At 66.3% G+C, this 27,883-nt stretch overlaps 1 protein-coding gene across 5 annotated transcripts in view; it reads left to right on the top strand.

Moving 5' to 3' along the window:
* Positions 1–27,883, top strand: part of RXRA (retinoid X receptor alpha) — a 101,223-nt gene that overhangs the window by 24,332 nt on the left and 49,008 nt on the right. Inside the window, exon 1 of one of the 5 annotated variants that reach the window (XM_082403538.1) lies at positions 16,251–16,764. The exons of the other annotated variants lie outside the window; for them this stretch is intronic. The gene's annotated coding sequence lies outside the window, so the exon portion shown is untranslated. Of the gene's footprint in view, positions 1–16,250; positions 16,765–27,883 lie in introns of those variants that run through there. 5 annotated transcript variants of the gene reach the window in all.

Raw genomic sequence — 27,883 nt, 5'->3', positions numbered from 1 at the left:
CTGCAGGGTGGAGGGCCAAACACACCACTGGCGTTAGAGACCCCCGGCTCCTCTGAGCCTCAGTTCCCGCATCTGTAGAGGAGGCTGCCCATCCTGGTCTCGCAGCTGGTGGTGCAGAGGCCCACGGGTGGCGGGTCGGTGGCTGCGGGTTCCCCGGGGCTGCCTGTGGAGGGGCCGTGCTCCTCAGAGGCCCGTAGTTTCCGTCCAGGGTCTTCCCCTGCGGAGGGCACAGAGGGCACCCGACCGACTGCCCAGGATGGACGATGCCAGGCCCACGGATGTGTCCTCTGGCCGTGCTCACCGCGTGGCCTGCGCAGGACATTGAAGGGCCTTGCTCTCGGTGCCCGGCCGGGCATGGCGGCCTCGTTCACCACCCCTGCCACCCAGGGGGCTGCTCATCTGGAATGTTTTCATCCTCTGTTCGGAGGCAGGCGGGAAGGAGGTGGGCCGGCGTCCTCGCCCACCCCGCTGCACGTGGGGACGCGTTCCAGGGAGCTGAGGGTCCTGGGACCCCTCTCGCCGGCTCCGTGTCCTCATCTGTACTGTGCGCGGTGGCTCTGTGAGGGGGCAGGGGCTGCGCTGCCACCGCCAGGGGCCGAGTGTCACATGCCTTTCTCACCTGGCCGTTCCTGTGCTCCTCGGTGAGGGTGGGCAGACGCCCTGGGAGGGCGGCCAGGGCCTCTCCGCTCCGCTTTAGTATCCCCGCCTGTAAAACGGGGTGGGCAGCCGACTTAACCATCACGAGCAGTGTTTGCAGCCTTGAGGTGTAAATGGCTGATCATGAGGAAATGCTGGCGTTAGGCGCTGGGCCTCTGATGTTTCGCTTAGGGAACAGGCAGTGCTGGGGACGGAGCTGGTTCTCCTGCAGCAGGTTGGCCTGGCACTGGAGGTCCTGACATGGCAGGGCTGGGACCAGGAGGCCCGGGGGGACATTGCTGGTGACCTTGGGCCCGTGTCCCCCTCCAAGGAGTCATCCCCCGGAGGCCACCCCCCCCCCCCCGCGCCAGCAGTGGAGTTTGTGATGCACCCAGGGCAGGGCGCAGGGGAGGGAAGAGCCTGTAGCCCAGGCGATGAGAGGGTGCTGGCCGCGGGGCAGGCAGGTGTCCAGCCCCCGCCTTGACCTCATCACCCCAAACTCGGCGTCCTCCCAGCTCGGGGAGCCCCTGGAGAGGGCAGGGATCCTACACCTTGGGAAACGTGATCCCCTCCCTGGCCTGTGAATATTTCATCAGCGGATTAAAAATTGAAGCTGAACCTTCGTCCCCTGCTCCGAGAGGGTGGAGGCGGGGCGCTGGCTCCGTTTCAGGCCCGTGTGAGTATTTTTTTTTGATGATGGAGCCTCGTCGATGAGAAAATGACACTGCTGTTTAAAATGCCGTCCTGCGGGCCTCTTTAATTAAAGCCGAGGTGTAATAGCCAATCTGGAGCCGTGAATGAATTTTTAAGCATCGGAATGAGAGGTGAACAGCGCCCAGTGGGGTTTGTGAGAGAGGGTGCGCGGGGGCCTCGGGGAGGTCTGTGGAGGCCGTGCAGAGGCTGTGGCCCCGGCCTCTTGGGGGCGGGGTGTGTGTGGCTGGCGTGTTGGTGGGGTCGTTCTGGTCTGTATGTGGCGGGGTGGGGGGTGGCAGACTCTGGTCTCTGTGTGCCCATGTGCACATGTGCACGTGTGCCAGGACGGGGAGAGCCTGGGGGGCTGAGGTCTGGCTTCCTGTTGGTCAGGAGGCCTGATTTGTGGGGAGTTAGAGCCCCCGATGGCCCCGCAGGAGGGTGTGATGTGTGAGGGGCTTGTGTGAGGGGCTTGGGTGCAGCCAGGGGACAGTGTTCTGGGCTTGAGGGCCGAGGGATCGAGGGCCTGGTCCCAGGGCTGCGGTGGGCTTTGGGCCTGCCCAGCTGTGTGATGGGTACGTGGCGAGGCAGGGGGCAGGTGAGCCGCCCCCAGGCCTCCCGGGCCGTGGGGCAGCCTGGACGTGGATGGACCCTGCCACTCCTGACGGGCCGGTTGAACACCCCGGCGGGGCTGGGCTGGGGGATCCAGCCAGGCCTGGTGGCCGCTCGCCAGGGCCCTCAGGGGTGCATCAGGGCCCGCGGGTGCGTCTCGGGCACCAGGGAGGGCGCAGGGGTCCCACTCCGGGCCCACAGACGGGCGGCCCAGGGCTTGGCAGCACTGCCCTGCCCCTCCCCACCTCGCCTCTGCCTAGCAGCGGGCAGAGGTGGCCGCGCGCCCAGAGCAGACCGTGCGAGGCTAAGTGTCTGGACCACCCAGCCTCCAGCCACCCTCTGCTGGGCCTCCCTTGTTTTCGTTTGGCGGGGCCGGCGCTGATCCCCGGCTGCCGGCGGGCGCTGGGGGCCGCGTGCCCCGGCCACGTCCTGCAGCTCCCGCCTGACTCGGCGGCAGTTTCCCCTGCGAAACAGAGTCGGGGTGCAGGTGTCATGGGGTTGACGGGGGCCGAGCGCGGGGCCAGCACGGGGAGTGGCTCCGTCGGTCCCTGGCATCCCCTGCACGTCGTATGGGGCGCAGAGCGGGGCCTGCTCGCCGTCGGGCGCAGTCCTCTGGGAGAGCGAGGTGCCCGCTCCGTTTGCGTGTCCCGGGGGTCGGGGGCAGCTGCGTGGGCTGGAGCGCCTTGGGCATGTCTGCCCCATCTGCTCATCTTCCCTGGCCCAGGGCAGCAGTCTCAGCATGGTCTCCTCCGTCTTCCTTGTCTCCTGGGGGACGGGGCCGCCACTTCCTAGCGTGGGCACTGGTTGCACCCGGGGAGGCAGAGGGCAGTGGGCACTGGTTGCACCCGGGGAGGCAGAGGGCAGTTTGTGCCCTGGGTTCTCCCCCTGCCATCGGGCTGGGCCCCGGGCGCGCGGGCTGGGAGGGTGAGTGAACTGGCCGGGGCCCTCCAGTGTCTGCCGAGTTGGGGTACGGATTCCCCCTTTGGCGCTGGCAGGAGGGGCTGGGGCTACCGGGGTGGCTGGGAGGGGTGGGCCCACAGCCAGGACTCTGGGGCCCGAGGAGACGAGGGCAGACACTGGCCTGAGCCGGCTCTGCTGGGGAGAGGGCATGTTTATTTTCTCAGCCGGATTTAAAGGCTGCTGGAATTGTGCTCACGAAGGTCCCCAGAAGGTGGAATTTCTGACAGCCCTGGGTGTGGGAGGCCTGGGCCTGGTGGACAGAAGTGGAGGGGGATCTTGCGGCCTGGGCTGCATGTGTGTGCCTGTGTGCAAGTGTGCACGTGTGTGCGCGTGTGTTCGTGCTGCCGTGTGTGTACACGCAGGGGCGTTAGGCTGGTCTCCCTTCACGTGGCCGCCCTGGACATTCCCCTCTTTCAGCAGACCTTCCCTTGTGTTCAAAAGAATTCAGACTCTACTAAGCGATGCCCTGTCAGCTTCTTGGAACCTGTGTGTCCCCAGCGTGTCCAGCTGGGCCTTGCGGTCCTCCTGAAGGTGGTGGCCTGGGTACAGCCCTCCTACTCCAGGCCAGCGGGTCGTCTGCCCTCCCGCCAACCCCTTCCCAGGGTGGGAGGGCTGAGGTGCCCTCTGGGCAGTGATCCCAGGCCTCGGGAAGGGAAGGGGCCATTTCTCCCTGAAGCCTTCCGGTCCCTTTAGAAGGTGGTTTGTTTCCAGGGCTAGGTGTACCCGTTTGGCGAGCCGAGCCATCTGTGACCTGGGATGCCTGACGTCTCCCTAATCATGTTGGAAAGACTCACGGACGGTTCCAAACACATCTCCAAGCCACGCTGAGGGTGCCCTTAGAAAGCTGTGTCTGCAGTTCGGGGCGGTGTTCCACAGGTGCTGCAGGGAATGGGCTTGGGTGAGCAAGAGGTGCCGTCTCGGGGAGCAGAGGTCACCAGGCCCCTGGAGCAGGGACTCAGGTCTGCCCCAGCCCGCAGGCCCCAGCCCGCAGGCCCCAGCCCGCAGGCCCCAGCCCGCAGGCCTCTCTGACTGACTGATCGTGGCCGCCAGGGGCTCAGTGGGAGAAGTTCTGGGGCCTCGGAGGGGTGCAGTGATGGCGAGCAGGGAGACCAGGGGCAGGAGAGGTGCGTGCCGCGCCGTTGCCATCCTGGGTCTGCCGGCGCCCGCAGCTCATGGGATTGGGCTCTGTCCCCAGGAGCTGAATGACGAGGCCGTGTCCGTGGTCATCGTAACTCCTCCAGAATTTTCCGCCGCCGCCGCCGCGGGTTACTCTGCATCCTCTCTCCTTGAACAGGCTGGCGTGAGAAGGCCTGAGGGATTTGTGAAATTGAGCCGGTCGGAGCTTCTCACCCTGGCTGCCCTAACCCTAACCCTAACCCTCACCCTCACCCTCTCTGCCTTGCCCTCCTTTGAAAGCAGGGGAGCCTTCAGAACTGCCGGGCTCCAGGCCACGGCCTGGACCAATTAGATCAGCAGCCTTGGGGGCCGGGCCCGGGCACTGGGGCTTTTCAGCGGCCCCTGGGTGACACTGACGTGCGGTCATCATCCGAGCCAGGTGCTCCCCAGTGTCCTTCCTGTAACTCCACGTGTGTGTGTGTGTGTGTGTGTGTGTGTGTGTGTGTGTGTGTGTGTGTGTGTGTGTGTGTGTTCCCAGGAGATTTAAATCTTCAGGAGCTCTGTTGTTGCTGGAGGTCTCAGGTCTGGGTCAGACCTGGCCCCGGGCCCCGGGCCCTCCACGCTCCTCAGGTGACGCTTATCTGAGTCCCTGATCTGTGGCTCCAGTCCCGCAGACCTTTGCACGCTGACTTCCCTGCCAGTGCCCGTGGGCCTTCCAGGGCCGGCGATGGGCACGGGCACGTAGGGACTGAGGCCACTAGGAAGTCTCCACTGGTAGTTGGGAAGCCTGCCTCAGTGTTATGGGGTGTTCGGGCCAGAGGGACCCCCCCAGAGACCGGCTCCCCTGCTCTCAGGAAGCTGCGTGAGCAGGGTCTCTGTCCCAGGAGTGCCCGGGGCCCGTGATTGCGGGAGGGGCGTGCATCCTTTCTTCTGCCCAGGTTGGCCTTTGGGGTTCAGGGTGGGGCTGGGGCCGGGCCACCCCCTCCCTGCAGGCAGGAGCCCTCCCCTGTGCCTGGCTCCCCTCTGCCTCTTTCTGCCCCGGAGTCCATCCTCCCCTGGGGAAGTGCAGGCCCAGGTCCCAGGCTCTGTGCTGTGGGTCCCCAGGGTCAGTGTGAGCGGTGCCTGGTGGACTGGGCATCTGAGCTCCCCAGCTGGGCCAGGCGGCCAGTCTGACTTGTAGGGGGCAGGGAGCCCTAGCAACTGAAAGGCAGATGATGAAGACCAGCCGGACCCTCATCCGGGGTCAGGAAGATGTCGGGCACCTCCCCCCACCCCGCCCCAGTCTCAGTTTCCTGATCTGCCCTCGGGAGGCTGGGAAGGTGAACGGTGCTCATGGCTCAGCCAGCCTTGGGAATCACTGCTTGTCAGTTTTGGTTAATCTTTGCTTGTTTGGGCTTCACTTCTTGGGTGGGGTGGGAAGGGAGAGGCACAGGCCCAGAGTTCGGGGGCCAGCAGAGCCCGAGAGGAGGGATGGGATGGCGGCTACCTGCAGAGAGGTTTGCAAAGCGTCCTCTGTGCCCAGGGCTGAGTGCTGCAAGGTCTGGGAGGCCCGGACCCTGCCCCCCCTGAGGGTGGGGGAAGTACCGGCCTCTGCCCTCGCTCTCTTCTCCAGCCTGAAGGGCGGTGGGTCCTTGCAACACTGCAGAGGCAGGTAGAGACCTGGCCCGTTGTGCAACCTGCAGCTGTGCGGGGAATTCCTCCCAGGGCCCTGGCTCTGCCCTGCCCTGGAGTCTGCATTTTTTGGAAAGCTTTGTGGCTCCCTGGTCCCAGGGGAGCAGAGCCTGTGAGGGTGTCAGCCTGAGGGTATCAGATAAGGGTGTCAGCCTGAGGGTGTCAGATAAGCCCTTGGGGGGGGGTTTGACCACAGCCGGGTTTGGGGGACGAGGTCTGGGATGGCTGCTGGACCTGGACGCCTCCCAAGAGAGGCAGGGTTGTGTGTCCCCACGGGGAGCCAGAGCGGGGCCCACCAGAGCTCTCCCAGGCCAGGCCTCCTTTTCCTGGTGACCGGGGGTGCATGAACCCTGCTGGCCTTTGCTCCTTCCCTGCCACCCCAGGCGGGCTGGGACGGGCTGGGGGCCTTCTCGGGAGGCCCACCCACCTTCGCCCAGCTTCCCTGCCCCAACCCTGTGGGGCTGGGTAGGCTGGTCCCGAGTGGGCGGCGCAGCGTCAGGCTTTTGGGGGGGCCCCCACTGGGGAGCAGGGGGCCCGTGGGCAAATTACTCAAGCACTCTGAGCCTTGGTTTCTTCATCACTGAAATGGGGAGAATAAAGCGCTGCCTCGCTGGGTCTCTGTAGGGTGGGTGGGAACGGTCTGGCTCACGCTGGGAGGATGGAGCATGTGGCGGCGGGGTCTGGGGTCCCCGGGCCTGGCCTCGGGCTGGGCTCACCATCTGGGCGTGAGAAAAGATCCCTGGCGGGTGGGCGGGCCACGGGGCGCGAGGGTCCCCACGGCGGGCTCCTCTTCAAGCCCGCCCCCCAGCCCAGCTGATGAGGGAGGGGACCCTGTGCACAGAGGAGGCTGGGGGGAGTGGGGCCCTCCCCGCCCCCAAGTGACGGCCCTGCGTGCCGGGCGCACGGGGGTGATCCTGTTCGTGGCTCTTGGACCAGACACCGCTGGGCTTCAGACGGGGAGGGTGGGCTTTCTCATCAGGGTCCTGCTGAGGCGAGGGTCACAGCTCGGCCGGCGGCACGTGTGCCCACACGGCCGGGAAAGGCCTCCCCTCGCCCGGGGCCTGCTCAGCCCCAAACCTGATAGAGGGTGTCTCCCAGGGCCCCCTCACCTGCCTCCTTCCCCACCCAGCAGCCTCAGGGCCCGAGCCGGGCTGGGGAGCAGAAACGAGACACAAAGCAAAGCAAAAATCCGCCCCCAGTCCCCCCAGCCTGCAACTCCGCCTGCTTATCTGCGGCCCTGCGGCCTGTTGCAATCTCTCGCTGGGGGCCAGGTTGCGTAATGCGATGGAGCAGATAGTCGCCCGGCGCTGGGTCGTCCGGTGCAGTTGGACGGGTTTGGATCTGGCCCCCAGTGGAGGGCCTGCTCCCCGGGAGGAGAAACCAGCCAGGGTCGGCTGCTGCGGGGCGCGCCTGCACCCTCCTCCCTGCTCCCCCGGCCCCGTCCTGGGGAAAAGCGGGCTCTGCGGGGCCGGGGAGAGGCCTGCACGGAGCTGGGTCTCGCCTCAGCCCCTGTCCTGCAGCTGCGTGACGTCAGGCCCTTCCCGGCCTCGGTTTCCTCCTGGGCCCCGGGGGTGGGATTGGAGGAGGGTGTCTGTCCACAGGAGTTGTGCCAGGCCCGGGACGGCTGGGTCAAGGGGAGGGCGGGCGCTGCTGAGGCCTTGGTGACCCCACGCCCGCCAGGCCCCCTGAGGCCCAGGGATGCAGCGGTGGACACGGTCCTGAGCGGCGTGTAGGGAGGGAATGCTCTACCCAAGCAGAAGTCGGGTTTCTGTTAGTCAGCACCTCCCAGGACACGGACCTGTTTCAGAAATAAGGAGGGCCACCCTCAGGGCGGAGCCCACGTTCCTAGAAAAGGGGGTGTAAATCGTGGTTTCTCCGTAAGTTGACCAGTTTGGCCCTGGCAGCCTGGGACCTGGCTTACCAGAGGATGAGACCGTGGCGGCAGCTTGTGGCAGCCCCGAGGGCAGCGGGGAGAAGTGACGGCCGAGGAGGAGGCCGGGGGCGGCTGCAGTTACCACGGTGCCCCGGGAACACGGGCAGGCGGGCGGGAGGACGGGCCGTGTGTGGCCTGGGGATCCTTCGGGACGCGTGGTGGGAGTGAGGTGCGACCCCTGCGTGTGTTTTCGCGGACAGACCCTGGTCGCCTGCCCACCCGAGGGTTGTGTCCTTCAGAGGGGTGTCCTTCAGAGGGGTCCCCGTGGGAGGCCGTGTGTCACTTCTAAGAGGGCTGCTGCTGGCCACCCTGCCCCCGTGCAAGGAAGGAGCCAACAGTAACTGCTTTCCCAGGTCAGAGCCCAGACCTCCAAGTGCTGTCCAGCCCAGGCTGGGTGTCCTCACCTGGTAAGTGTCCTGGCCTGATGAGCTGTGAGCTGGGCAGGAGGCCACTTCCAGGCAGGAGGTAGGCGAGGGCTCAGGGTCTAGTTGGGGCGACGGGCAGGATGTGGGCAGCTGCAGTCCAGGGTGAAGGGGCTTCCGTCAACCTGGGCTGGGGTGGAGCTTGGGGGAAGGCTTCCTGGAAGAGGCAACAACCTGCAGGTCTAGATAAGGGAACGGATGGGGGAACAGCATTTGCAAAGGCCCAGAGGTGAAACGGGAGTTCTGGGTTCTTGCCTGGGCTGGTCCCAGAGGGCCTGTGCCGGGTCTGGACTTGACCCTGTGGGAGCCCTGGACGTGTTGTATGCGGGAGCTAACAAGGTCCAGTTCCAGAGAATTCTCCAGGAATCTGGGTTTCCAGGCTTCTGTTTGGTGCTGTTTCAGTAGAGCAGCGCTGCCCCCCGGCTCTCCCTCCCCTGCCTCTCCCTGCCCTTGTTGTCAGCAGGATGGGGCAGGACCGCTCAGCCCTGCCCGACACAAGCTGCTCTGGGGCAGGCCTGGGCCAGGGCTGGGGTCTCCGCGAGGCGGTGGTGGCAGCCTTGGGAATGCCGGCAGGTCTGACTGAGCCTGGCCTGTGTGTGAAAGCATGCTGTGCATGAGGGCAGAAGGCCAGGAGCCCCGCAGTTCACAATTCACTGCTGCGGGCTCAGGGAGGGAAGCGGGGGGGGGGGGGGTGTGTGTCCCAGCATCCCCTAGAGCTTAGAAAAGCGGAAGGAAAGAAGGGGTGCAGGGGAGCCTTGTGGGCCAAGCTGGAATCGCCGCGAGGCTCACACCCCACGTGGGGGGGATTTTCATTAAGCCTTGTGTCACCTCCCCCTTTCCAAGGCAGAGGGGCCCGTTCAGTTCAGGGAGCGTTTGAGCACCTCCTGGTGCAGGAGAAGTTTGGGGTGAGGCCCAGGAGGAAACAGGGTCTGCAGCAGAGAGCGGGGGGCCTTGGTGGGGGTGGGTCTCCCAGGCCATCCGTAGGGACAGGCGAGGAGGGTGAGGTGTTCCTTTTGGGCCAGGGCTGGGGGTCCCCCGCCCCATCTAAATGAAGGTGCCTAAGAACCGGATTTGAAAGCCACCAGTCTCAGTGAACATCTGGGGAAACTGAGGCCCGGCGGTGGTTGCCCGAGGCCACGCAGAGCCTGGGAAGGCTGCAGGGCCCAGGCGGCTTTGATGGGCCTCCCTTGTCGGGGCTGCCCTGGGGCCTCTCGTGTTTTGGAGGGCACCTCTGCTCATTATTCGCCAGTAGCCAGCTAATTAGTCATGCAGGGGGTGCCTGCCGCCCCAAGCTGCCCCTCCCCGGGCACTGTTTTCTTCTGGCTTCACTCCCTTTCCTCCTCATCCCTCTTCGCTCTCTGGCGCTCCTGCCCGGCGGCGCGTCGCCAGCTCCCAGCCCCCCATCCGCCCATCCGCCCAGCCCCCAGCCCCCCAGCTCCGTGGAAAATGAATTCCATAAATCGTCGTCCTCATTCTCCTCTGGGCTCTGCGCCCTCTCAGGGGACACTGTGTATGCCTTTGTCTGGAGGGTGCCGGGCTGGGGAGGGTGGGACCCCAGGGGAGGAGGCTGGCCCCCCACCCTCTCTCCGTGGGCCTGGGCTTGATTTTTCCCGAAGATTGGTTAAGAAGGACCCATCACTCACTCTGCTGAATAAGTAATAAAAAACCCAGTAATCGTTTGTGGCCTGAATCCCAGGAGAGGGCAGGTACATGTGGCTCTGGGGTCGGAACCAGCCGCGGTGGAGCCCTGGCGGGGGCAGGTGACAGGCGGCCCCTCCTGTGTCCACCCCCCGCCCTCCCCAAACACACAGCCGTGGTTTGGGAGGTCCTGTGACAGCCCTTGGTGCCCCGGCCCACCTCCTGGCCACTTCCCTCGTGGGCTGCTTCAGGCCATCTGTCTATCTGGGCAGGGCAGCCCCGGGGGCTCTGGTGGGCCTGGCCTGTGAAGGGAAGGGGCTCACGCACTGAGGCTCCTTGTCGCCCCACCAAGGGCAGGCAGAAGGGTCTGGGGCCTCCTGGGGTCCCGGGCTGGAGAGGGGGCGAGGAGCCAGGCAAGGCGGTTGAGCTGGGGTGGGACTGGCGGTGCTGAGTGCCGCATCCGGTCCTTCAGCCGTGATCCGGGCTGGTTTTGTCACGGCCACTTAACCCCCCAGGAGGCAGAGGTGGCAGGAGCCCCCAGGCTCTTACCTAAAGCCCCTGCTCTCACTGTCTGGCTGGGGGTGGGGGTGGGGGGGTGGTCCCAGGGTCCCCGGGCCCGGGCTGGGAGCCGCGCGCTGCTCTCGGGGGCCTTGCCCAGGCCGCGGGGTGAGGGGTCGGCGTCTGGCCGCTGCCTGAGCCGGTGACAGGCTGCAGATTCCCGTGTGGTCGGGGCTAGGGCCGAGCTGGCAGGAAGCAGCTGTTCCTTCCCCGCTCCCACCCCCGCTGGTCACGGGATCGCGCTGTGACAGTGAGGCCGGGTGTGCCCTGTGGCCTTGCAGAAGTGCCGGGTTCGAGCTCGCATCCCTGAGCCCGCTTCCTCGTCTGGAGGACAGGCGGTGGGGACGACGTGGGTGCCGCGCCCTGCCCAGCACCACTCGTCCAGACGCTGCTTTCAAGCCTGTTGAAAGGTCTTTGGCAGCAGAGGGGCCCCCGCTTCGGTCCCAGGGCCTGACTTGTCCGGGGGCAACCCGGGATCCAGGACCACCCAGGGAGGAGTTCTGGCCAGGACCTCCTGGAGGGAGTAGCCCCATCCAAGGCCTGGGGTCCCTGGGAGTGGGGCTGCCCTCGGGCCGGGCCGAGATCTGGGACTTCGCCTGGGGGATGGTGGATGCGGGGGGCCGAGGCGGGGGCAGGCCGGGCGGGCGCTGAACGGGGCTTGTCGGGCAGGCTGGGCCAAGGGGTCCTGGGCTGGGACCGGGGCCCATCCTCCGGGGCTGTGAGAGCCCCAGCTGAGCCCCATCTTTGCTCTGGTCTGGGGTCTGGGAGCCGCCTCCGGGGGGGTCTGGGAAGCCAGGAGGCCTGGCAGGGTTTGTGAGGTGCCTCCCGCCAGGGCAGCCCCCGCGGTGCCTGGCTCGGCCCCCTGGTCCCTTTGAGGCTGGTGCGGGCACCGCCTCCTCTCCAGGCTCCGCTCGGATTTTATCTGATGGGAGCGAGCGGCCTTTCGGGGTCAGACTTGACTTTGCCATACGTCCTGGCATCTGATTCATCAGAGTAATGCGGTGACCATTCTGCTAATTTGTTCATCAACTGATTAACTCCGGAGCTTTCTCTGGGCCCGGCACCTGGTCTCAGAGCCAGAAGGAAACTTGGAGAGCTCACGTCACAGGCGGGGAAACCGAGGCCTCCCTCGCGGCAGGGCGGCTGTCCCCACGCTGGCCCTGACGCCGTCTGGGCCTGCGACCCACTGTGCGCAGCGGCCCGTTTCAGGACCTGCCCAGCTGTCACGGCGCGTCGGGCCCCGTCGTCCCTCCTCGCATCACCCCCTGCTACCCCTCTCCCCGACCCCGTCCCTCTCGCTCTTTCCAGCCCGAGTCCATCCAGGCGGGGCTGGGACAGCTGTGGCCAGAAGGTGGAGGTGACAGAGGTGCAGGTGACGTGCCCCAGCTCTGGCCCCCTCCCAGCCCTGAGCTCGCCCCTGGCCGGCACTGCCTCTCCTGGACGTTGTCCCACTGCCTGAGGGGGTCAGGGGGGACGTGGCTCCGGAAAGTGGCTGTGCTTGTCCCTGCTGCTCGTGGCAGTCCCCGCTCGTGCCTCAGCGTCCCCATCGCCCCTGGGCTATCGCCCGCCCCGGCCCCGCGTGTTGCTTGCCTGACCTGCCGCCCCGTGGGTCCGGATCGTCTCGTGTATGGGGGCCAGGGGTCTGTGCGGGGCCGGGGCATCTCCCGGACCCCTCGCGCCCGCTGTGGTCCCCGTGGACGCTCCCGCAGCCCCACGTCTCTCCCTCCTGCCACAGGCAGCGTGTTTTGGTGGCTGGTCCAGGGTCTCCGCCAGCCCTGCCCGGCTGAGCTTCCAGAGGGCGGGAGTGGAGCTGGCCGTGTCCCCACTGTGCACCCAGCACCCGGCACAGCGCTTGCGGCCACGGGTGCACTGAGCGAATAAATGGTGGCATTCGAGGTCGCAGAGCCGCCTCCCAGAGATGGGTTGCCTTCTCTCCCTGGGGCGGGGGGCCCTGGGGCCACGTGAGCAGGAGAGACCGGAGGTCCCCAGGGGTGAGCCTCAGGGTCTGTGTTGAGCCACTCGTCTCTCGTGGCAGCTCCTGGCCGGGGTGGACGCCCTTGATGGTGGCCAAGCCTGGCTGGCAGGGCTCCAAGCGGGAGTTGCGGAGGGGTCTTCTCCTCCGCCAGAAGCCCTGCCTCCCCGCCCCCCGGCCCCGCCTGAGCCTGGCTCCCACACCACGCTTCTTGGGCCCGAGGCGCCCACCGTCCCAGCCATCCCATCCCTCCCCAGCTCCCAGCCCCGGTCTGGGCGAACGCTTGCTGTCCTTGGTCAGAGGAGGACGGAGATGACCGCAGAGCCAGCGCCCCTCCTCCCACCGCCTTCCTTTGACGGGTCCGGGGCGGTGTGGTCCCCCTCCCGGAGCTGCTGGGCGCTCATTTCCTGCAGGGCTCTGTCTGCGGTGGGGAGCCTTCGGGGGTCTTCGTGTCCTGCGATGGGTGTACTCTCAGTGGTGAGTGGGCAACAGGGCCTCGCTGCTCCCTGTCCCTGCACAGCCTGGTGGCAGCAGGGCCGGCCTCAGAGGCGGCGTCCCCTCCCCTGGGCCCAGGAGGCACCGGCCTTGTCTGCCCACCCGCTTCCGTGCCGGAGGGGAGAGGTGGAAGGGGTCCGTTTAGAGGATCAGCTGATGTCACGGCTCGCTGGTTTCCCATCTAAGTGCCCAGCCCGAATGGGCCAGGGGTGGGGCCCTGCTGGCGGGCTCCTCGCCCCTCACCCTGCAGGGGCGCCTGTCTCCGCCGTTTCTGTGACTTGCTGGCAGCGTTTCTAGGCAGGCGCCGACGGCGCACGTGGGCAGAGAGGGTCGTGTGGAGGGGCCGCGGTGAGCACACCTCCAGGATCCCGCGTCCTGGGCTGTGCCAGGTACTAAGTGCACGGTCACGCTCGGCTGGCACGGCAGCAGCCGGCGTTCGCCTGAGCACGGCCCTCGGAGGACGGCCCCACGCTGCCCCTTCCTGACGGTGAAAGCACCGGGTTCTGGGGGGCCGCTGGGCCTCCCCGCGCCGGGGGAAGCGCCCACCTTCCAGCAGGTGCGTGGGAGGGGCAGGGCGCCGTCTTTTGGGCAGACGCAGGTGGCGTGAGTTTTGGGTAAACACAGTCGCGCCCTTTGCGGAAACCTCGGGCGGTAACGTTTTGTCACCTCCACTTGCTTTAGCAGTTTAGGGGGGAAGAGCCTTTTCTAAGAACTTCACAGCCAGAGAAAAGAATGGCAACCCCCCCGAAAGACGGCAGTCTGTGCTATGGGCGTGGTTGCTGGGGCGCACCCCTCCCGGATGGGTCTTCTCCCCGCCCCCCTCCTCCTCCAGCCTGCTTTTCTAGGTTCTTCCAGCGACGGGATGTCATGGATCTTTCTAAGTCTTGAGCTGAGCTGAGTTTCCGAGGTCCCCGGTGTCTTGCCCAGACCTTCCAGACCAGGGTGCAGAAGCCGTGAGGTGGGAACCCGTGTCTCCCGGCAGGGCAGGAGGTCCACGAGCTGGGATGTGGCCTCTGGGCCCTGGTTTGCGGCCTTGGCTTTTGAACATTACCTGAGGATCTCCAGGTCCTTTCTCCCTTCCGCCCCCTCCCCTCTCAGATGAGGAAACTGAGGCTGGAGAGGGTTGTGCCCGTCCAGGGTCACCCCGTGGGGGGCGGGCAGTCCCGCAGCATCTGGGGGGCGTGTCTCGTGGTAAAGGCTGTGAGATTTTGGACGGGCGGCGTAGCCAGGGTCCGGGTGCTGGAAGGGAGGAGGTGGGCGAGCTGACAGCTCCTGGTGGTGGGGGGGCGGGGGCGCGGCCAGGGGCTGCTGATGATCGTGGCTGGCTGCACATGGGCCTCGGGAAAGCCCCCCACCCCGTGTGCCATCTCTCAGGGTCCTCTCGGGGACCCCTGCTTTAAAGACAAAGAGATGGAGACTCAGGGTCACAGCCACTGGCCTGCTGGTGCCCGGCCGAAACCCCCCTGCCCCACCAGCTGTCTCCCCGGGGGTCAGCGGTGCCTGGGCGGGTGACCAAGGAGGCATCTGGGTCCTGGCCCTGGGCGCGCTTGGAGTGTGGGCCGACCCTGCCCCTGCGAATGGGGTTTGGCAGGTGTGTCTGAGAAACGCAGCTGCACCCGGTTCCGGTGTGAGACTGGGCGTTTTTGGCCTCTCTGTGGGTCTCACGCTGGCCTTGGTGCGGATGGCAGGCCCTGGTGCTGTGTGCGGCCAGGCCCCCTGCTCTTCCTTGCCGGGGGTGCTGGGGGCCCAGTGGCTTGTGCTGTGTGCGGGCACTGGGGCCCAGCTGTCCCTCGGTGGGCCTGGGATGGACCGGTTTTACATCTGACCTTGGTGGCTGCCCTGGTGGGGTGGCTCCGAGGAGCTGGGCGGACTTGGGGAGGGGCGGTTGGCACGCTCCATGGATGGAAGGGAAGGTGCTTTGGGCAGAACTCACCCCTCCATTCACAAGTCCCCCCACCCCGCCGTTCATTCATCTTGCCTGGGTCAGGCCCGACTTGGGGCACGGGTCCCATGCTGGGGGCCTTGGCTGGTGGGGGGGAGGCACACACAGACGCTCAGCACTGATGAAGCTGGGCCCTCCGTGTGAGCCCGTGGGTAGCCCAGAGGTGATGGGTCGGGGGTCAGGGGTCAGGCGAGTTACCTCTGGGAGCATGGCTCTCTCTTGGCCTGAGCCTTAAGACTGTACGATTTTGTCTGGCGCCTGCTTCTTGCACCCCTTCCTTTCTGGGGGGTGGGGTTGACACTTGGTCAGCATCTCTCAGGCCAGGCCTTGGGGGCCGTGCTGTGCCCGGTCGCACAGGGAGACTGAGGCTGGGAGACGCCAGGCCCCGGCGGGGAGGCGGGCCAGGGAGGGACTGCGGTCCTGGGGGCGATTCTCCGGCGTTGGCGCTGCCTGGGTGGTCCCCTGCGCGTGCCCCTCACGCATGGGGGGGGGGGGGCCTTCCTCTCCGCTGCATGGCTCGCCGCCCCTCCGGGTCGCAGGGCCTTGGCACGGGCTCGGGAATCCACATGATCTCCGGCCGGCTCCAGCTTCCTCAGCAGGGCGCAGGGCAGGGCTGCTTCTGTGCTCTCCCGGCCCCTCTGGAACTCGCTACCTCTGGTGTCGGTGACAGAGCGCCCGGCGGCGGCGGGCTCCTAGGGCCGAGGGAGCGGCCCCCTCCCCGGCACCAGCTGCCCCGGCCCTGAGCACCCTCGGGCAGCGTGAGGCCGGCCTGGGGCCAGCGCAGCAGGGCTTGGCGTGGGAGGGTGGGGATCAAGCGTCCCCCACCAGTGGGCTTGGGCCTCGTCCCAAGCCGGGCCAGCCTGGCCTGGTCTTCTTGCTTCCAGAAGCTGCACCTGGAGATAACAGTGTTGGGGTCTGAAGGGCCGGGAGGCGCCGTCCACGGACACATGGGGAACTGAGGCCCGGAGCGGAGGATCCCTTGCCCGAGGCCATGCAGCGCCCTGGGACCAAGGCCTGCCCGCTGCCTCCATGCCTTTGGAGGGGGTGGCTGGGTGGTGGTCTCGGGCCTCTGTGGCGGGGGGCACAGAGCAGTAAAGGAGCTAGCTGCTCATAGACGGGACGTGAACTTTCGCCAAGCTGTCGGCCTGCCGGGGAGGGCGTGGTGGGCTTCTCTCGGCTGGCCTTTGAGGTGTGCCCTGGACTTTGTGTTTGCCTGGAGTGCAGTCTCCCGGGCCTCGACTTGCCCAGCTGTGCAGTGGGCCCGTGGGAGCCCATGCGCCCACTGAGGGGCGGAGACGGCCTTAGCGCCCGCAGTGCTGCCTCGCGGCAACCTGTTTGCACCTCTGGTTCTGGCGTCACCCAGGAACCCGGCTCTGGCAGCCCCGCTGGTTCCTGGGCCCTGGCTCAGCCAGCGCTTTTTGCTGATCGTGCAGGAACTGCTAATTAAGCTAAATCGTTCCCAGAGCTCCCTGACATCAGTCCACGGGATCGGCCCTGCCGGAGATCCTCGCTGATAAGACACTCCCTGCCGGCTTGTAATTTGTTATTAAACAGCCCTGCTCGTTCACCCTGTGGAGGTGCCAGTGTGAGCGCTGGGCTCCAGGCCTGGGCTGCCCGAGCTCAGCTGCAGCGGGTGTAGGCCTGGGTCTTCTCCGTCTCCTGGGACTCTTTCCACCGTCTGAGGGGCAGCGGCAGGAGTTTCCTCGGCTTGAGTCCCGGGGTCCGGGGTTGGAGGAGGCCCAGGCCCTCAGCCTGGGGAGCGCCAGCCCGTTTCTCACCTGGTTCTCACTCCTTCAGTTACGGAGGCTGCTTTCCCCCCTTGTCACTTGCATAAGATATGGGGGTGAGGGGTGGAGGTGGAGGAGAGGCCTTAAGCTGAGACCTCTCGCTGGGCCCTGTCCCCAGGTGCCCCTGTCCCTGCAGAGGCCTCCTCCCGGTGAAGGAGGACACGCCGGTATGTGGGCCTGTCCAGTCCGGGCTCCCAGTGCCCGGTGCCCCCACCGGCTCAGCAGACGGTCGGTCGGGGACTGGACAGAGGCGTGACCAGGCTCCCAGGAGGAGGCGAGGCCCCTTCCAGGAAGATGGGAGCAGCTCTCACTCCGGCCATCCCAGGGCTCTGGTGAGTTCGGCCCCGAGGGCCTGGGGCTTCCCTCCCGGGGCCAGACGGCCCCTGCCTCGGGGACCTCCCGGTACTTGGATGGCGTAGACGTGCACCCTGCAGGGTGAGGGGCCGGGCAGCGGAAGGTTTGGAGCGCTGGCTGTCTTTCTGAGTGAAATCGGGCTCCGTTCCGTGGGCGGTGCACACGCGTGTGTGTGGGTGTGAGGGACCAGGGCCTCTGGGGTCCTGTCGCCCTGTCCCTGTGAGGTCCCCACACCCCCAGCCCAGCCCAGCGTCTCCTCGCCCCTCGGGTGCTGCCCGGGTTTGGGAGTTACGGGCCTGGCTCTGTGGTCTAGCCTGGGGCGGCTGGGTCCCTCTCGGCCAAGTGACCTCGGGAAGTCCTCTTCCCTCTCCGGCCAGGCGGGCACCATCGCACAGCTGCCCTGCTGTCTCCTGCAGCCTTGCGGTTCAGAGGTGGAAAAGGAGGTGCGGGCCGGGGGCGAGGCCCCCTCCTCCCAGCACGAGGCCCATTTAACCTGAGACCTTACACCTCTTGTTTACGCACAGTCACGCACGTACACATGTATGTGCATAGACACGTGTCTCCGCGTGCGGCGAGCACGGTGTTCAAGGCGCTGCGTCCCACCGTGGATAACACGCTTCTCTTCCCTCTCTGGCGTCCAGACCCTGCTGGGTCTGAAGACCCAGCGGGGTGCTGGGCTGGGGCTCCCGGGGACCTGGGGAGGGGATCCTGCTGCCTGACATGCTGGGATGCAGCCAGGTGTGGCCCCTGGTCTCCTGGTGTGGGGACAGGGAGGGCAGCCACTTGTTTGTCCCCGTCGGGGGCCTCTCCAGAGGCTTCAGAGGGCATGTGGGGTGACGTCTATCCATGGTGGGCCCTGGGGGAGCCTGAGTTTTGATGACCTCGGGCCTGAGTTTGAACCCTGGCAGACCGCTGTCTCCCCGGCAGGAGACCCCTCTGGCTGGCGGTTCCCGCTGCCGGGAGCACCGGGCTCCCTCCCTCGTGGCCTGCTCCCCCCGGCCTTGCCCTGCCACTGTGTCCAGACCGGGCGACCCCACCTGGTGCCTCCTAATTACCTTCCTTATTTCTGTGCCGGTTCGCACTCCATCCCCCTGTGGGTTCTCTGCTGCGTGCCCAGGTCTAGAACAGCACCTGGTGTGCAGAAGGCACCTGGTCCCCCCCACCTGGTGAAGAGTGTACAGTCATTTGAAATTGTGTGTCTCTCTGGGTGCCACCAGCCGTGTCGAGCCTGTCGGGGTTTCAGAGGGACCGTGGTGTGGTGGCCCCGTCGCCCTTCCTGGTAACTCCTGAGCTGCCTCTGAGAGCCAGCTGGGCATTGTGCTGGCCACTGGCAGGGGGCACCCGGGTAGGAGTGTTGGGCGCGTGGAGGCCCAGGTGTGGCAAGTCTGCAGGTTGGGAAGGGCTGGCCCCGGCAGGACCTGGTGGGTGGTGTGCTCAGTGGAGCTCTGACCACGGCAGGGCCCCTCGTCCTAAGAGAGGGTGCTGCCGAGGGGGGGGGGCGCTGCCAGGCTGGGTGGCTGGGTGAGGGGTGCAGTCACTGTGGGAGGTGGCGGTCACTGCAGCGTCCCCTCCACTGACTGGTCCTGGATGTCTCCCGGGGGCCGGGGGCCAGGCCGTGTCAGGCCTGAACGGCAGGCGGCTGTGCCGGGAACCTCAGCCCGCCGGGCTGAAGATGGGGTGGGGGAGGGCGGCTGGCGCTGGGGGCCCTGGGCCGGCTCCGGGGGTCGGCGGCTGGAGGGACCCTGGGCACGCCTGCTCCCTCCCAGGGACGCATGGCAGAGGGCACGTGGAGAGGGATTTACCTCCACGGTTGACTCCGTCCCAACTCAGACTCAGACCCCCACCCCAGCTAAAACCCTCCCCTCCTCCTGGCCCAGTGCGGGCGCCAGGTGTGGCGCCAGAGCGGGGTCCCCGCTGCCCCCGCTCCTCCAGGTGTGGCCTTGGGCGAGTCCCTCGCCCTGACTGGGCCTCAGTTTCTTTCTGTGGGTGGGGCTCAACGGGACCATTTTGGGGGAGCAGGGGTGCCCTTGAGTGGCAGCTGCCATCCCAGGCCCCTCTTGTTTTTGCTTAAAATTCAGCCGAGGGATGCAGGCCGCGTGCAGGCCCTGGGCTCGGCTGGACCCGTGTGCTGACCGTGAGGTCTGGGCGGGCCGGGCTGAACCTTCCCTGACTCGGCTGTGCCTCCCGGGGCTGGTGAGGAGTGGCCCCGGGGTGCTCTCTCTTTCTAGAACGTGATCTCCCCGAGCTTGGCCCCTGGTGGGTCCGCTGAGCACTGGGCCAACTCAGGGCCACGGGAGGCTTGGGGCAGAGCAGGCCTGCAGTGGCCTGTGGTGGCCCGGGGCCGGCCTCTGCACCTTCGAAACGACCCAGCCTGTCTGTGCGCCCCTGAGGACGAGGGCCGCATCTGGGTCGGGCCAGGCAGGCGGACGAGAGGGCCGCGGCCCTCCCTGGGCGCCGCTGTGTGTCGAAACTGGTCGCTGATGCGGCCGCGGTGTTGAAATAAGTGCCTGTGGGTTTCCCAACATCCTGCCAGCTGTCACAGGACCGCGTGTCAGGAGCCTGGGTGCCAGGCCTGGCCGGGGCCTCCCTCTTGGGGTGCCCAGTTCCCCGTTTTCTCCCCGGGGAAACGAGGAGAGACCGCCCCTCCCCTACCGCCACCTGGGCGGGGCAGAGGTCGTGACATCAGGGCAGGGTGGCATTACCCTGGGCCCACGTAATCCTTGTGACCTGCCCATTTTACGGAAGTCAGGTGGCTTTGGCGTGGAGGGCAGGATTTGAACCCAGGCCTCGGATTCTGTGCCGATGCTGCCTCCTGGGCAGGAGGGAGGGGAGGGGCGGAGAGAGGAGGAAGCGGGCCAGGATGTCCCGCTGGCCGGGGGGGGACACATACCAGCCTGGTGGCAGAGGGCGGTGGCCAAGGGTCCTGGCTCCTGTGCCCTCCAATGGACAGCCCTGGACTGGGGGTGTGGGCCCTTTACTGAACGGCGCACCTTGGGGAGACGGTGGGAAGTGGGCCTGGGGCTGCCCTGTGCGTGGGCAGCCAGTGACCGTGGTGGCTGCAGATTCATTGATCATCCACTGTGCTCCAGGCCCTCGACTTCCGGGGCTCATGGAGCCCTGCCTGTAACCTCCTGGGGTGGGTGTTCTTATGCTCAGTGTTTAGAGAGGAAACTGGGGCTCAGAGAGGCCAAGTGACCTGCTGGGGGCACACAGCAGTTGGCAGGGAACTGGCGTCTAGGCTGCCGGCCAGTGAAGGCCACGCTCTCTAGGATTCTGCTGGGTCAGGTTGGGAGGAGGTGGTGTAATGGAAAAGTCCACCCCCAGTGGCAGGTCCTGGCCCTGCCATTCTGAGCTGTGCAACCTCTCTGATCCCTGAGGGACCTCTGCCAGCTTGGGTGTGGAGCGGGTTGAGGGTTGGAATCTGGCTCTCTGGGTTAAGAGGAGGAGAAGAGGGGCTCAGGACCGTCTTCCCAGCACAGCGCTCCTGCAGACCCCAGCCAGGTCCCCTGCGGGGTGGGGCCTGGGGTTCTAGGAACCTGTGGCAGGCCTCACCCTGACTGTGGCGTCTGCCCGGCGCCCGTCAGCAGGGGAGGGGCCCTGGAGACTAGCCTCTTATGGATGAGGAAGTGGACGCTCCGAGAGGGTGAGGGGCTGGGCTTGGGCCACACAGCGAGGCAGCCGCTGAGCCAGGGCCCTGTGGACAGAGGGTGCGTCGGGAGACCCAGGCTCTGGTAAGGTGGAAGTTTCAGTGGTCTGGTGGGGAGGACCACGCAGGTTCCAGCCAGTGACACTTAGCGCCTTCACTGGGGCTGGGAGTGACAGTAATGGGAAGAGCGGTGACCCCCGAGGCGGCTCTCGGTTACTGAGTACCTACTGTGTCCCAGGAACTGTGGTTGATGCCCGCCTGCTGTGCACCAGGCACTGTGCTCAGCTTACACCATTTATGTCCCGAAACAACCCTGTCCGGAGGCTTTATTAGCCCATTTTCCAGATGAGAATGTTGGCACCCAGAGAGGTGACATTGCTTACTGTGGTCCTTGGTCAGGAGGAGGTGGGGCTGGACTTGGCCCCTGGTCTCAGTGCCTCCGGTGCCAGGGGTCCCCTGCGTGAGTCTGCTGCCCTCCCTGGGCCTCTGGCTGGGGTGACTGTCCTCATGGTGGGCATGCATGCAGGTCTGTCCCATCCCCCAGCTGTGCACAGAGAGCCCAGGGCTTGGTTTGCAGGGATGTAGGAGTCTACTGTAGGTTATAGCTGGAGGGAGGCAAGTGGAGTCTCCGACAGGAAGGTAGAGTACCCTTCCTTCTGCTGCATCACTGACTGACTGGGCCCTTTGGGTTCCTGGAAAAGGCCTCTGGCTCTGGACTGGTTGTCCCTGGCAGGGCCCGGCCTTGACTACCTGCCTGTCCCCAGCACAGTGGGGGGCAGTGGGGGAGTAGGCGTCCCACTAGGGAGTGCTCCGTGATATGTGAAGGGAGCCGAAGCCGAGGGCACTGTCCCCTTTCAGAGGACAAGGATGCTTAGACCCAGCGGGGTTGGGTCAGATGCCCGCGGGCCCCCCCCCCACCCCCCAGCTGGGAGTTGTGCAGCCAGGACTCGAACCCAGATCTGTGGGCTGTGGGACACCTGTGTTCACCACCTGTGGGGATGGATGACAGGCCAGCCTCGTGGTCACTCGTTCACGTCCACTGTCTCCTGGCCGCTTTCTTCTTATGTGACATCTCTTTGTAGAAGAGGAAATAAAGGCTCAGAGGCGTTGTTCAGCCTGCTTGGGGTTGCACAGCTTGTCAGCACCTTAGGGCCTCTTTGGAACTTGGTGCTTGCCACTGTCATTCTGGAGGCAGGAAGGTCTCCTGGGCGCCCAGGCCAACAATGGCCACGAGCGCCACCTCCCTCCCTCCTCCTCGCACCTTAGGGCCTCTTTGGAACTTGGTGCTTGCTCAGCTGGTTCTTAAGGATTGTGGTGAATCCTGCAGCCTGTACTGGCCCTTTCCCACATCTCATCCCCTGTCCATTTGGTCTTTATTCAGTGCCTGCTGTGTGCCAGGCCCTAGGCCAGGCCCCAGGGATGCCTGGTGAACCAGTTGTGGCTCCCACCCTCGGAGCCCCCAGACCTTGGCAGCCTCAGACAAGTGGGCTGGGGACACCCTATGGTGTGGTGAGTGCCCTGTTGAGGGTATGCAGTAGAAGACACCCCTACTCTGGCTGGGAGAATCAGGAGGGCTTCCTGGAGGAGGTGTTGTTTAAACGGGGTTGGAGTGAGCCAAGAGAGGTGTAGGGGGAGTTTCAGGCCCAGGGAACAGCATGTCCAAGCCTAGAGGTGAGAGCTGGTGTGCCTGGAAATGACTCGGTTCCCAAGCCTGGGGGTGGAGAGTGGGCAGGCTCAGATTGGGGAGGGCCAGGGGCTCCGAGGTCTGGCGAGGAGGAGGGCGGGAGGTGGCTCTCATGGCCTTCGTTGGCCTGGGTGTCCAGGAGACCTTCCTGCCTCCAGAATGACAGTGGCATCTGGCCACTCACCTGGCCCAGTCCTGGTCTGGGAGATGGGTGAGCTTCTTGGAGGGAGGCTGAGGGGTCTCCTGGTGGGCCTCGGCCCTTTCTAGAGCTCTGGGGTTGGGATGCTGAGGCAGGTTGGTCCTAGGCTGCTGGCAGAGGCTTCAGGCAGGCCCTGGCCCAGAGTCAACCCCAGTTCATCTCAGGGTTAGCCCGGCGACCACTCGGATGGGTTGGCATTAGAGCTCGGGCCCGAGTGATGCTGGTCAACCGTCTCATCTTATAGCCGAGAACACAGGTGGGGCGACGAGCAGGTGTGGGGCTGGGCAGGGGACCCCCAGCCCTCCTGGGGCGCCTTCCAGCCCACGTTGGGGGAACCTTTGAAGGGTTCTGGGGCGGGTGGGGTTCTGGAGGAAATCAAATCCGCGTTTGGCCTGGAGAGCGCTTTTGGTGGGGAGAGTTTGTGCACGTGGCTGATGGGGGAAATGCTGAGATTCTGTCAAGCAATCTTTATCTCCCCCACACCGCCCACCAAAAGAGAAAACAAAACCCAAGCACCCTGCAACGCTGTTACCAAAACCAAAGAAAGTCAAAACCAGCCATTGAGTCCCACCCACCCAAGGTTAGCCTGCTGGCTGCCTTTTCTCTCCGCGTGTAGACAGATAACGGCCCATCTTGGTGTTTATTATGCTTTAAATAAAAATGGAATACAGATTTTCAGTGTCTATAAAACTGAGGTCTCCGGTGGCAAGCGAGACTCCCCCTTTCTTTTGGTGGAGGAAAAGGAGGCCTTTGGTGGGGGGTTAGGCCCTCCCATGGCCGGTGGAGGAGAGAACCGCTTCTTGGACACCCTGGACCCAGCACCCAGGGTCCTGTGCCAGCCACAGCCCCCCAACCCTTGAGCACTGCCGACTCCCCTGAGGGCATTGCCAGGTGGGGGATTCAGGGGCTTCTGGGCCCCCGGCAGGGCATGTGTGTGTGCACACACCTTGACCCGCGTGTGTCCTCACGCCCGTCTGCGCTACCCGTCTCGGTGTCTCCATCCCCTGCGGGGTGGAGGATCCCGCCATCGCCCGCTGTCTGTCCCCCTGCTGGCCCGCTCTGCTCACCTCCCTCAGCCCCGCACCTTGTGCCCAGGCAGCTTTGGACCCCTGTCTCCCCTGCACTGACCCAGCTGGGTGGCCTTGGGCAGATTGAACTTTGTGTCTCCGAGCTTCACTTCTGCTTCTGTAAAAAGACAGCGATGCTTGTAGAATTTCTGAAAGGGCTGGACGAGCTACACATTCTGAAGTGCTCAGTGTGGGCTCCCGGGCACTGGGCATTCAGGGAACGCTGGCAGTGTCCCTGCCTGGCTGGCGTTTAGCCGTGGGCCTTGGGGCGCCAGACCGCTTGGGGGAGGGACCCGCCTGGCTCCTTGTACCTGAGACTCATTAGGGGTCTAGGCACTGAGGACCCAGCGGGGCCCTGGTGGGCTACGGGATTCGAGGGGGGCAGGGCACTGGGGTTTCTGGGCCCACGGAGGGCTGAAGCGGGTGGGTGCAGGATGGACGCACCTCCCCGAGGCTGGCTGGCTGGGCGGGCAGGCTGGCCTGGTCTCTGAGCTGAGCGTGGTCTGTGTGTCCTGGCCTCACTCCCTCTGTCCGTCCCGGGGAGGCCCCCTGCTGCTGTTCCTGACCTGAACCGTGGGGTCCTCGTGGCGGCCCGGAGGACCCTGGCCGAGGGGTAGGCCTAGTGAGGGGCAGGGACCCGGCCAGTTTTGAGTAGCCTCTGGGACCTGGTTGGGGACAGAACCCCAGGCTTGCTGCTTCCCAGCTGTGGGACCAGGGAGCCCCGCCCCTGTTCCCTTGGGCCCCCAGGCAGTGTGGCCGCTCAAAGCTCTCCGCTGGCACTGGTGGTCATCTGTCAGGTTGTTTGTTGATAGGCTAGCTGGCTACCTTCCCGGTGTCACTGTGGGCCGTTCCCCAGTGCAGGGGTCACGGCCTGTCCTGGTCACCCCCTGACCAGTGAGCAGGTGAGAATGGGGGTAGCCCGGGGCCCCTCCCTCCAGGGCCGTCGGGTTGAGGCCCAGAGCGGGGCAGGGTCCCCACTTCGAGCTCCCCGTGGGGCAGGCCCCGTTTGGAGCTTGCCCCGAGCTCTGGGGTACAGTGTGCTCGCAGTGAAATGCACGCATCGCCCGCGCTCAGGGGCACCCGGAGCGAGCGCTGGCCCCCGTCAGCCCTGGCTCACCTCTGTCACTTTGCTCCTCTCAGACTTCGCGGGCACGGGCTGTCAGGATCTGCTCTTCACGCAGCCCTGGCCCGGGGGTGCATCCGTTTCTTTGTTTCATCCCAGGAGGCAGGACTCTGCCTTTGTCAAGTTCACCGTCAAGTTCACCGTGTGTGTGGCCGGTTAACCCGTCCACATGTGTCGCTGGCCTCTGTAGCCTGGGCCCGGGGCTGCCACGGCTGGGGAGCATGTTCAGGGGCAGCGGTGTTCCCAGGGGTGTCTGGGTTACCCTCCGCACAGGTTGGGTGCTTCGCATCCTATCGTTAAACCACGCGGAGCCCGACAGCGGATGAAGGCCCTGGGGTTATGTGCCTTGCGGGGGGTTGTGGGGTGTCGGCCCCTGTCCCCATGCCCCATCGCCAACCTGTACTGGATTTGGGGGAGTGGGGAGCCCCCGTCCTCCAGAGGTGTATCACGTTCACCCGCGAGTCTGAGTTCTCCCTTTTTCTAGTCCTCTCTGTGTGTGTGTGTGTGTTTTCGTAGGTCACGGACCCCTGCTGTCCGGACCAACCTGTGTCCCGGGAACCTGTCCCGTCCCCTCGGGTGGGGGAGGGGGTGTTGGGGAGGTGGCAGGTGCTGAGAAGGTGCGTGTGTGGCAGGGCTGGCCGGGGGCTGGGCGGGGCCGTGGGCGCCCGGCCACCCTGGGGGTCGAAGCCCATGGTCCTCCCCACACCCGGCCCTCCCAGATGGGGGCTGCACGGCGGACGGTGGTGCCCTGGGTGCCGAGCAGGTTTTACACTGACTGCGTTTGGGGATTAGGAGCGGCTCAGCAGGAAGCTGGCAGCCGCCACGCCTTCTGGGCAAGGCAGGGAGGGGCCGAGGGTGCGGGCCCCGGGAAGAGGCGGGGGAGAGGGGGACCGTGGGTGCCAGGCCACCCCGGCCTGCTTCAGGGGCGCGTTCTGGGACGGGTGCCGTCGTCATGGGGAGAGAGGCGTGCTCTCCGTCAGCTGGGGCCGCGCACGGGAGCCGGGCCGCCCTGGGCGTAGCTGTGTGATGGTTGTGTGCAGGTCCCTGTGCGGGGGGGTCCTAGCCCCCGAGCAGTTTCACTCTCGCCCCCCGAGGGGCCACACACTCCTGTCTCTGGAGGGTGGAGCAGGGAGAAGAGGTGGCCCGTTCCTGGTGGCCTGCAGGGAAACGAGCATGCTTCCCTGGTCCCCGTCCCCGTGGAGCTGTCCCCCGGGGGGCAGTGGATGCCCGTCTAGACTGTGGCAGTGCCCGGGGGCAGGTGTGAGGTGTAGCTCTCCCTGCCTCCCCGGCTGGCTGAGACGTGGTTCACCAGCGTCGGTCGAGAGCTCGGTTGCAGCCAGAGGTGGGGAGCTCCGACCCCCGCGTGCTTGCCCCGCTCCGCTCCGGAGGGCAGCCTGGAGCCGGGTTTGTGGAAGGGAGGCTGGTTCCCCGCACACCGAGGGCTCTGGACCCCAGAGGTGCCGCAGCCTGACCGTGTGTCCATCTGCCTCCAGGATCCCGTGGACGTCCTGCCCGCAGGTGGCCCTCCCGGCCCCTCCCGGCTGCCTTGTGAATCCCCTTGAGCCGAGTGCAGGGGCAGAGCTAGGCCATCCTTGGCTGTGACTTTGTTTTGTTTCCTCGAGTCGGATTGTCTTGCTTCCATCCTGTGCCCGGAAGAGAGGCCGGCTCCTGCCTTGGTGGGGCCCCTCGCCCCTCGCCTTCCCTCCGGCGTGGGGGGGCCCTGCTGACGTCCGTCCAGCAGTCAGTCAGCAGACGCAGCCGCTGGCGGTCACTGGCCCGCTGACACAGCTCCAGGGCCGCGTTCCGGCCCTCTCCCGCCTCACTGGCCCTCCTGCTCACCCCCTTGCGCAGCAGGCGCGGACTTGTTTGCTGTTCCCTGTCCTCCCTGCTTGTCCCTGCGGTGCTCTTCCTGGGCCCCTTGCCTTTATCTCCCCTTCGGACCCCGCCGCCGTTCACCCTGCCCCCGGGGGTCTGTCCCCACTTCCTGTGGGCCTCCTGCTTCCTGCTGCTGAGGGAGCGATGTCCATGTCTGGGGACCGAAGGGGGCACAGACTGCCTCAAGGTGGGTGCCCGGCACGGGGCGCTCCTGGGGGCTCCTGGGCCAGGGCCTCCCTTTCTCTCTGGCCGCGGCGGCACGACGGGGGAGCCTGACGAGGGCCCCACCCCGGATGGTGGGTGGGCGGTGGCCCTTCTGTGTCGGAGGCCCGCTCCAGCCCTTGTAGCTGCGGTGTGGCCGCCCTCTTAGAGGCGTTTGCCGCGCTCCCCTGACGGCTGGCAGGCCCTCAGCCTCCTGGCCGTCACCCCTTCTCGGCCCCACTTGTTCCCGGGAGGTGACACGACACTCCTGATTGACGACTGAGACCTCGGGCCCGGCCTGAACAGCAGCAGAGCTCTGGCCAAGACCCTCCTTGGGGTGGGCTTCCCTGTGTAGCCCCGGCCAGAGCCCGAGACCCAGAGGCCTGTGGCCCGTAGGGTGCCAGGGCCCGTTGGCCTACCCGGCCCCTAGGGTGAAGCTCAGCCTCACAGGGGGAGGGCAGAGGTCCGGGCCTGGGTTTGGGGGTGCTTAGCGCCCTCCCTGGTCGGTGGGCACGCTGATCTCTGGGCTGGTGACTCGAGGAGGGTGTGGGCCCCAGCTCCCAGGCCCTTCCCTGCACCGCTCCCCGGGGCCTGTGGGGTCTTTGGGATCGGGCTCCAGCCCTGCAGGGGCTACAGTTCCTGGGTCACCCCCAGGAGTGTGACCTTCCCGGGCCCCTCCTGGGGGCCCCTTTGTGGCCCAGTGCCTGGCCGGCCCCCTCCCCGGTTCCCAGGCCCATCCTGCCGGCCGCCGGCATCAAGTCTGGACAAGTGTGGCGTGTGTGTTCAGGGCAGCCGCCTGTGGAGGGGCCGGAGGTGGCGTGCCGGCCCTGTGAGTCACACGGAGCCTGGGAGCCGGGGAGGCGCGGGCCCGGCCGTGGGCGGGCGTGACAGGGCACGCTGCTGGCCTGGCCCGGGGGACTGGGGGCCGGGGGCTGCCTGCGCCTCCTGGAGGAGCTGGGACAAGGCCCAGATCTGGGGTTGGGGTCTCTGAGACCCAGCCTCCCCCCCCGGGGCTGTGCAGCGGTGGGCGGGGCTCCTGCCTGCAGCCCAGGTCAGAGCCTCACAAGGAGCAGACGCTGCCCAGGTGCCTGTCTTCCAGGAGGGAGAGAACCTGCTGGCGGGGGGGAGGAGGACGAGGAGGTGGGGAGGCAGCTGGGCACGGAGTCCAGGCCCCTGGGTCGGGTGGGTCGATGTCCCTAGATGTCCAGGGGGCAAGCATGGCAGTGGGCTCAGTTTGAAGGGGCAGATGCCGCTGTCCCAGGGCACCTCCAGGCCAGACCCCAGCCCTCCTGTGCCTGGGCC

Source organism: Balaenoptera borealis (genome assembly GCF_965194805.1).
Source record: "Balaenoptera borealis genome assembly, chromosome: 8".
Classification (NCBI taxonomy): Eukaryota; Metazoa; Chordata; class Mammalia; order Artiodactyla; family Balaenopteridae; genus Balaenoptera; species Balaenoptera borealis.
Note: the sequence above shows the minus strand (reverse complement) of the source record. Positions and strands in the feature narration are given on the sequence as shown.